Consider the following 7,500-nt stretch of genomic DNA (forward strand, 5'->3'; position numbering starts at 1 on the left):
CAAATCCAACTACGAGCTTTTTAACCGCAACAACTTTAATATACGCTATTGGAGCTGGAATTACCGCGGCTGCTGGCACCAGACTTGCCCTCCAATAGATACTCGTTAAAGGATTTAAAGTGTACTCATTCCGATTACGGGGCCTCGGATGAGTCCCGTATCGTTATTTTTCGTCACTACCTCCCCGTGCCGGGAGTGGGTAATTTGCGCGCCTGCTGCCTTCCTTGGATGTGGTAGCCGTTTCTCAGGCTCCCTCTCCGGAATCGAACCCTGATTCCCCGTTACCCGTTACAACCATGGTAGGCGCAGAACCTACCATCGACAGTTGATAAGGCAGACATTTGAAAGATGCGTCGCCGGTACGAGGACCGTGCGATCAGCCCAAAGTTATTCAGAGTCACCAAGGCAAACGGACCGGACGAGCCGACCGATTGGTTTTGATCTAATAAAAGCGTCCCTTCCATCTCTGGTCGGGACTCTGTTTGCATGTATTAGCTCTAGAATTACCACAGTTATCCAAGTAACGTGGGTACGATCTAAGGAACCATAACTGATTTAATGAGCCATTCGCGGTTTCACCTTAATGCGGCTTGTACTGAGACATGCATGGCTTAATCTTTGAGACAAGCATATGACTACTGGCAGGATCAACCAGGGAGCTGCGTCAACTAGAGCTGAGCAGCCGGCCGCCCGGGAGTGTGTCCCGGGGGCCCGCGCGAACACGCAAGCGTCCGCTCAATTATTCTGCAAACAGGAGGAGGCTGAGCTCCCCTGCACAACACACCTCGAAACCCTCTCAGGTCCCGGCGGCGCGCAGCGCCGTCCTAAGTACTTGGTCGGGTTCGAGAGAGGCGCAATCGCCCGGAGTTAGGCGAGTAGACGCTTTAGGTGCGACCACCCGTGCTCCCAACTGAGCTTGCCGCTGCCGACAGAGGCCCGGGAGCGTGCTGTCGTGGCATTGCCGGCGGGAGACAACACGCGCCACCTACGGTGACCGGCAGCTCCAACGCCAGCGCCACAGAAGGACAAAAGCCCCACTTGGGTGCCGAAGCGAACTCTCCCAGCACAGCGCACGCGCCAACACGTCCGCACAGCTGCGATACAAACCACCTGCGAGAACCGCTGGGGCGACCGAGCAGCAGACGGCGTCGCGGCGCCGAGCGCCGGGCGGCGGCGCATCCTCAGCGCACACAGTCCTCAATCGGACCAGCACACTGCAGATGGCCACCGCGCTTCGCACCGGGCCCGCGAGGACCTACTTTGGCCGCAAGGCGCCGCGAGCAGGGGGCGCCGGCGCGCAGCTGCGCCGCCTGCCGCGTCCGTCGGCCGGCGCGCCTGCCACTGGCCGCCCCCACCAGCCGGCTGTAGCGCGTGCGCCCACGCACCGCGCTGCCAGCACGCCGGGCGGCCCCCCCTCACCGGCCGGGGACGGTCCCACCCAGCCACCGCCGCGTATCGCCTCACACCCAGATCCCCTTTCGCGTTCGTGGGCATGGTGGGTCCCCTTTCACGTTCGTGGGCATGGTGGGTATCCCTGAAACAACCGGTTAATAGCTCGACCGATCGTCGCCAACACTGATTCACCTCTAGCGAGAACAACCGCACCACAACGGGTTACCTGTTGTTCATTTGCGTAACGTCACCAGCAAACGTAGACGTCCATCGCCATTTGCAACGAGTATTGCATGCCTGTGTCAGGTGTCACAACACACTACGTCTGCCCACATAGACGCAACAACATGTGCACGCCTCGAGAACACGTGGAAGGTAGCCCCCGTACGTATGCGGTGTCCATTGCGCGAACGACTGTCAGCCGGCCTCTGCAGGATGTCGCAGATGTGGAACGCGGTGCAACATGCTATCACGGTGTGTGAGAAGAGACGACTACGTCCGAATACACGCTCCACTACATCAACAGACTGCTCATGCTGATCGCCATCCAGGGCGTCCGTTCCTCCCACACGTCTGAATGGCGTACCACACTGCAATCCAGCTCTTATAGGGAGACGACACGTAGCTGCGTGCACAATATTTGGACTGTATGGTCTGCCGTTGCTAGGCGCAGTCGTCGTACGGTCACACATGTGCCACGATGTATCATTCAGTACATACGGACCAATGTGCAGTACAGTTTGTGGGTTTTGCGTACATCGGCGGACAGGTGACAGGCCGTACCACAACGTAGGCTGAGTACGTCGGCATGCGAAGGGCATTGAACATGCAAACTTCTCAACGACCAGCTTGCGAAGGCAGGGGGGAAGGGGGGGGGGCATGTACGTCCTGCTGCTATCCACATTACAGTGTATAGCAGGAGCATGTGGAAAGTCAGCAACACCTGCAAGGTGTTTAACATGACGCGATACACAGGGGACCGGGCAGTGCGAATAGCGAACTATATTGCGAGGGTTGCGGTTAGGCAACACTACACTAATTTAACGAGTTGCATAACAATTACAGAGCAGGTTCAGCGACAACGTGCGTCAGGTTAAGGCGCAATATAGGTTAGGTTGAGGCACAATATAGGTTAGGTTAAGGCACAAATTGGGTTACGTTAAGGCACAACATGGGTTACGTTAAGGCACAACATGGGTTACGTTAAGGCACAAATTAGGTTACGTTAAGGCACAAATTAGGTTACGTTAAGGCACAAATTAGGTTACGTTAAGGCACAAATTAGGTTACGTTAAGGCACAAATTAGGTTACGTTAAGGCACAAATTAGGTTACGTTAAGGCACAAATTAGGTTACGTTAAGGCACAAATTAGGTTACGTTAAGGCACAAATTAGGTTACGTTAAGGCACAAATTAGGTTACGTTAAGGCACAAATTAGGTTACGTTAAGGCACAAATTAGGTTACGTTAAGGCACAAATTAGGTTACGTTAAGGCACAAATTAGGTTACGTTAAGGCACAAATTAGGTTACGTTAAGGCACAAATTAGGTTACGTTAAGGCACAAATTAGGTTACGTTAAGGCACAAATTAGGTTACGTTAAGGCACAAATTAGGTTACGTTAAGGCACAAATTAGGTTACGTTAAGGCACAAATTAGGTTACGTTAAGGCACAAATTAGGTTACGTTAAGGCACAAATTAGGTTACGTTAAGGCACAAATTAGGTTACGTTAAGGCACAAATTAGGTTACGTTAAGGCACAAATTAGGTTACGTTAAGGCACAAATTAGGTTACGTTAAGGCACAAATTAGGTTACGTTAAGGCACAAATTAGGTTACGTTAAGGTACAATATGGGTTAGGTTAAGGTACAATATGGGTTAGGTTAAGGTACAATATGGGTTAGGTTAAGGTACAATATGGGTTAGGTTAAGGTACAACGTAGGTTAGGTTAAGGCACAACATAGGTTAGGTTAAGGCACAACATAGGTTAGGTTAAGGCACAACATAGGTTAGGTTAAGGCACAACATAGGTTAGGTTAAGGCACAACATAGGTTAGGTTAAGGCACAACATAGGTTAGGTTAAGGCACAACATAGGTTAGGTTAAGGCACAACGTAGGTTAGGTTAAGGCACAACGTAGGTTAGGTTAAGGCACAACGTAGGTTAGGTTAAGGCACAACGTAGGTTAGGTTAAGGCACAACGTAGGTTAGGTTAAGGCACAACGTAGGTTAGGTTAAGGCACAACGTAGGTTAGGTTAAGGCACAACGTAGGTTAGGTTAAGGCACAACGTAGGTTAGGTTAAGGCACAACGTAGGTTAGGTTAAGGCACAACGTAGGTTAGGTTAAGGCACAACGTAGGTTAGGTTAAGGCACAACGTAGGTTAGGTTAAGGCACAACGTAGGTTAGGTTAAGGCACAACGTAGGTTAGGTTAAGGCACAACGTAGGTTAGGTTAAGGCACAACGTAGGTTAGGTTAAGGCACAACGTAGGTTAGGTTAAGGCACAACGTAGGTTAGGTTAAGGCACAACGTAGGTTAGGTTAAGGCACAACGTAGGTTAGGTTAAGGCACAACGTAGGTTAGGTTAAGGCACAACGTAGGTTAGGTTAAGGCACAACGTAGGTTAGGTTAAGGCACAACGTAGGTTAGGTTAAGGCACAACGTAGGTTAGGTTAAGGCACAACGTAGGTTAGGTTAAGGCACAACGTAGGTTAGGTTAAGGCACAACGTAGGTTAGGTTAAGGCACAACGTAGGTTAGGTTAAGGCACAACGTAGGTTAGGTTAAGGCACAACGTAGGTTAGGTTAAGGCACAACGTAGGTTAGGTTAAGGCACAACGTAGGTTAGGTTAAGGCACAACGTAGGTTAGGTTAAGGCACAACGTAGGTTAGGTTAAGGCACAACGTAGGTTAGGTTAAGGCACAACGTAGGTTAGGTTAAGGCACAACGTAGGTTAGGTTAAGGCACAACGTAGGTTAGGTTAAGGCACAACGTAGGTTAGGTTAAGGCACAACGTAGGTTAGGTTAAGGCACAACGTAGGTTAGGTTAAGGCACAACGTAGGTTAGGTTAAGGCACAACGTAGGTTAGGTTAAGGCACAACGTAGGTTAGGTTAAGGCACAACGTAGGTTAGGTTAAGGCACAACGTAGGTTAGGTTAAGGCACAACGTAGGTTAGGTTAAGGCACAACGTAGGTTAGGTTAAGGCACAACGTAGGTTAGGTTAAGGCACAACATAGGTTAGGTTAAGGCACAACATAGGTTAGGTTAAGGCACAACATAGGTTAGGTTAAGGCACAACATAGGTTAGGTTAAGGCACAACATAGGTTAGGTTAAGGCACAACATAGGTTAGGTTAAGGCACAACATAGGTTAGGTTAAGGCACAACGTAGGTTAGGTTAAGGCACAACGTAGGTTAGGTTAAGGCACAACGTAGGTTAGGTTAAGGCACAACGTAGGTTAGGTTAAGGCACAACGTAGGTTAGGTTAAGGCACAACGTAGGTTAGGTTAAGGCACAACGTAGGTTAGGTTAAGGCACAACGTAGGTTAGGTTAAGGCACAACGTAGGTTAGGTTAAGGCACAACGTAGGTTAGGTTAAGGCACAACGTAGGTTAGGTTAAGGCACAACGTAGGTTAGGTTAAGGCACAACGTAGGTTAGGTTAAGGCACAACGTAGGTTAGGTTAAGGCACAACGTAGGTTAGGTTAAGGCACAACGTAGGTTAGGTTAAGGCACAACGTAGGTTAGGTTAAGGCACAACGTAGGTTAGGTTAAGGCACAACGTAGGTTAGGTTAAGGCACAACGTAGGTTAGGTTAAGGCACAACGTAGGTTAGGTTAAGGCACAACGTAGGTTAGGTTAAGGCACAACGTAGGTTAGGTTAAGGCACAACGTAGGTTAGGTTAAGGCACAACGTAGGTTAGGTTAAGGCACAACGTAGGTTAGGTTAAGGCACAACGTAGGTTAGGTTAAGGCACAACGTAGGTTAGGTTAAGGCACAACGTAGGTTAGGTTAAGGCACAACGTAGGTTAGGTTAAGGCACAACGTAGGTTAGGTTAAGGCACAACGTAGGTTAGGTTAAGGCACAACGTAGGTTAGGTTAAGGCACAACGTAGGTTAGGTTAAGGCACAACATAGGTTAGGTTAAGGCACAACATAGGTTAGGTTAAGGCACAACATAGGTTAGGTTAAGGCACAACATAGGTTAGGTTAAGGCACAACATAGGTTAGGTTAAGGCACAACATAGGTTAGGTTAAGGCACAACATAGGTTAGGTTAAGGCACAACATAGGTTAGGTTAAGGCACAACATAGGTTAGGTTAAGGCACAACATAGGTTAGGTTAAGGCACAACGTAGGTTAGGTTAAGGCACAACGTAGGTTAGGTTAAGGCACAACGTAGGTTAGGTTAAGGCACAACGTAGGTTAGGTTAAGGCACAACGTAGGTTAGGTTAAGGTACAACGTAGGTTAGGTTAAGGTACAACGTAGGTTAGGTTAAGGTACAACGTAGGTTAGGTTAAGGTACAACGTAGGTTAGGTTAAGGTACAACGTAGGTTAGGTTAAGGTACAACGTAGGTTAGGTTAAGGTACAACGTAGGTTAGGTTAAGGTACAACGTAGGTTAGGTGAAGGCGCAATGTAGGTTAGGTTAAGGTACGATATACCTTAGGTTAAGGTACAATATCGCTTAGGTTAAGGTACAATATAGCTTAGGTTAAGGTACACGTTGTAGGGAAAGGTGTATTTTGGGGGGGGAGGGGGCGGCAGGTTCGTTGATAGTGATTATCGTAAGTGCATGCCTGCGGGATCATCCGATTTGTCACGTCAGGATGCACTTGTGGCTCATGACAGGCGGCGCTCCGATTCCAAGGTTGTGGCAGATCTGTGTCTTTCATTCCTGCCATTGTTTGTGTACTGTGACAGGAGGCAGTATTGTGATGTTGGGTGCACCCCTGTGTAGGACATGTGTGGGTGTTCGTGGCTTAGCTGAGCAATGGCGGATGTCGGAAGGGTGGGATATTCTGTTTTCTGGGTGGACCTCCCGGTCTGGTTATGATAGTGTGGATTGTGTAATGTGGCGGAGAGGATGCACCGGATGTTCTTCCATGCTGGTGGTTAGATATTGTGTGTGTGCCTGTTAGAGGCAGAGAGTAGTGTGTGATAGTGTCTGGCTGACGTGTGGTTCTCATTGTGTGCAGAGTCTTTCAGCATGTATAGGGACGGTTGTATATATTATCTGTATTCTGATGGCTCTGCATCTATTACTAATCAGTGCCGTGTATACGGTTACTCTGGTTCCAGTCGAAACTGTTCTATCTCTGTACATTAGTGACACTGCGGCTCCACTATGTTGCCGCCCCTGTCGGCCGTTTCCCCCAGTGTGTGGCTAATGATTATCAGCAATCAGTCTATTAGTCAATACCGGTAGTGTGACGACGTGAAATGTCCGGGATGGGGGAAGCTACACGCTTCCCGTGGGTCAGGGCCTAGAAAGACTCTTCCCACGCAGGAGGCTCGGACTGTCATTACTCTTCCGAGAAATATATTTGCCCAGCGTTTTTTGCGACTGCGAGTGCGACGCGTACGAGTACCGACATGGATGGGGCGCTTCCTAGCTGATCGCTCAGCATCGGAGAAATATATTTGCCCAACGTTTTTTGCGACTGCGAGTGCAACGCCCAAGGGTACCGACGTGGATGGGGCGCTTCCTAGCTGATCGCTCGGCATGGGAATCCGTACAGTGAGCAATGCGATCGCGTCTGTAGCTTGTACGTGGTACAGCTCGCAGCTCATGTATAGGGACAGCGGGAATGTCGCATATTGGACATAACTCTTCATGAAACGCAAGTTATAGGTGTGGATTGCACATTACGACTGCGGGAAACTTCCGCCGTTCATCCGCTGGCGTTGCGAGTTTGGCGGTTGGGGTGGGGCACGAGCGGGTGCGGGTGGTGTGATTGCCGGTCCACGACTTCGTGCGGCAGAGGCACTGGCGTTTGGGTGCTGTGGTCGACACAGGCTGCATGCTTTGTGGGTGGCGTCGAAAGATGGGCACTGTGGGCCCATCGATGTCTTAGTCGGCTTGGCGTCCCATAGATG

General features: G+C 49.6%; 1 non-coding gene across 1 annotated transcript in view; it reads right to left on the reverse strand.

Moving 5' to 3' along the window:
• LOC126446821 (small subunit ribosomal RNA) overlaps positions 1 to 658 on the reverse strand; it is a 1,909-nt gene extending 1,251 nt beyond the window's left edge. The window contains exon 1 of the ribosomal RNA XR_007583479.1: positions 1 to 658. This exon is cut by the window's left edge and continues 1,251 nt beyond it. This is a non-coding gene — a ribosomal RNA (small subunit ribosomal RNA).
• Between the last annotated feature and the right edge of the window lie 6,842 nt (positions 659 to 7,500).

The sequence above is a fragment of the Schistocerca serialis genome, unplaced genomic scaffold, assembly GCF_023864345.2.
Source record: "Schistocerca serialis cubense isolate TAMUIC-IGC-003099 unplaced genomic scaffold, iqSchSeri2.2 HiC_scaffold_433, whole genome shotgun sequence".
Taxonomy (NCBI): domain Eukaryota; kingdom Metazoa; phylum Arthropoda; class Insecta; order Orthoptera; family Acrididae; genus Schistocerca; species Schistocerca serialis.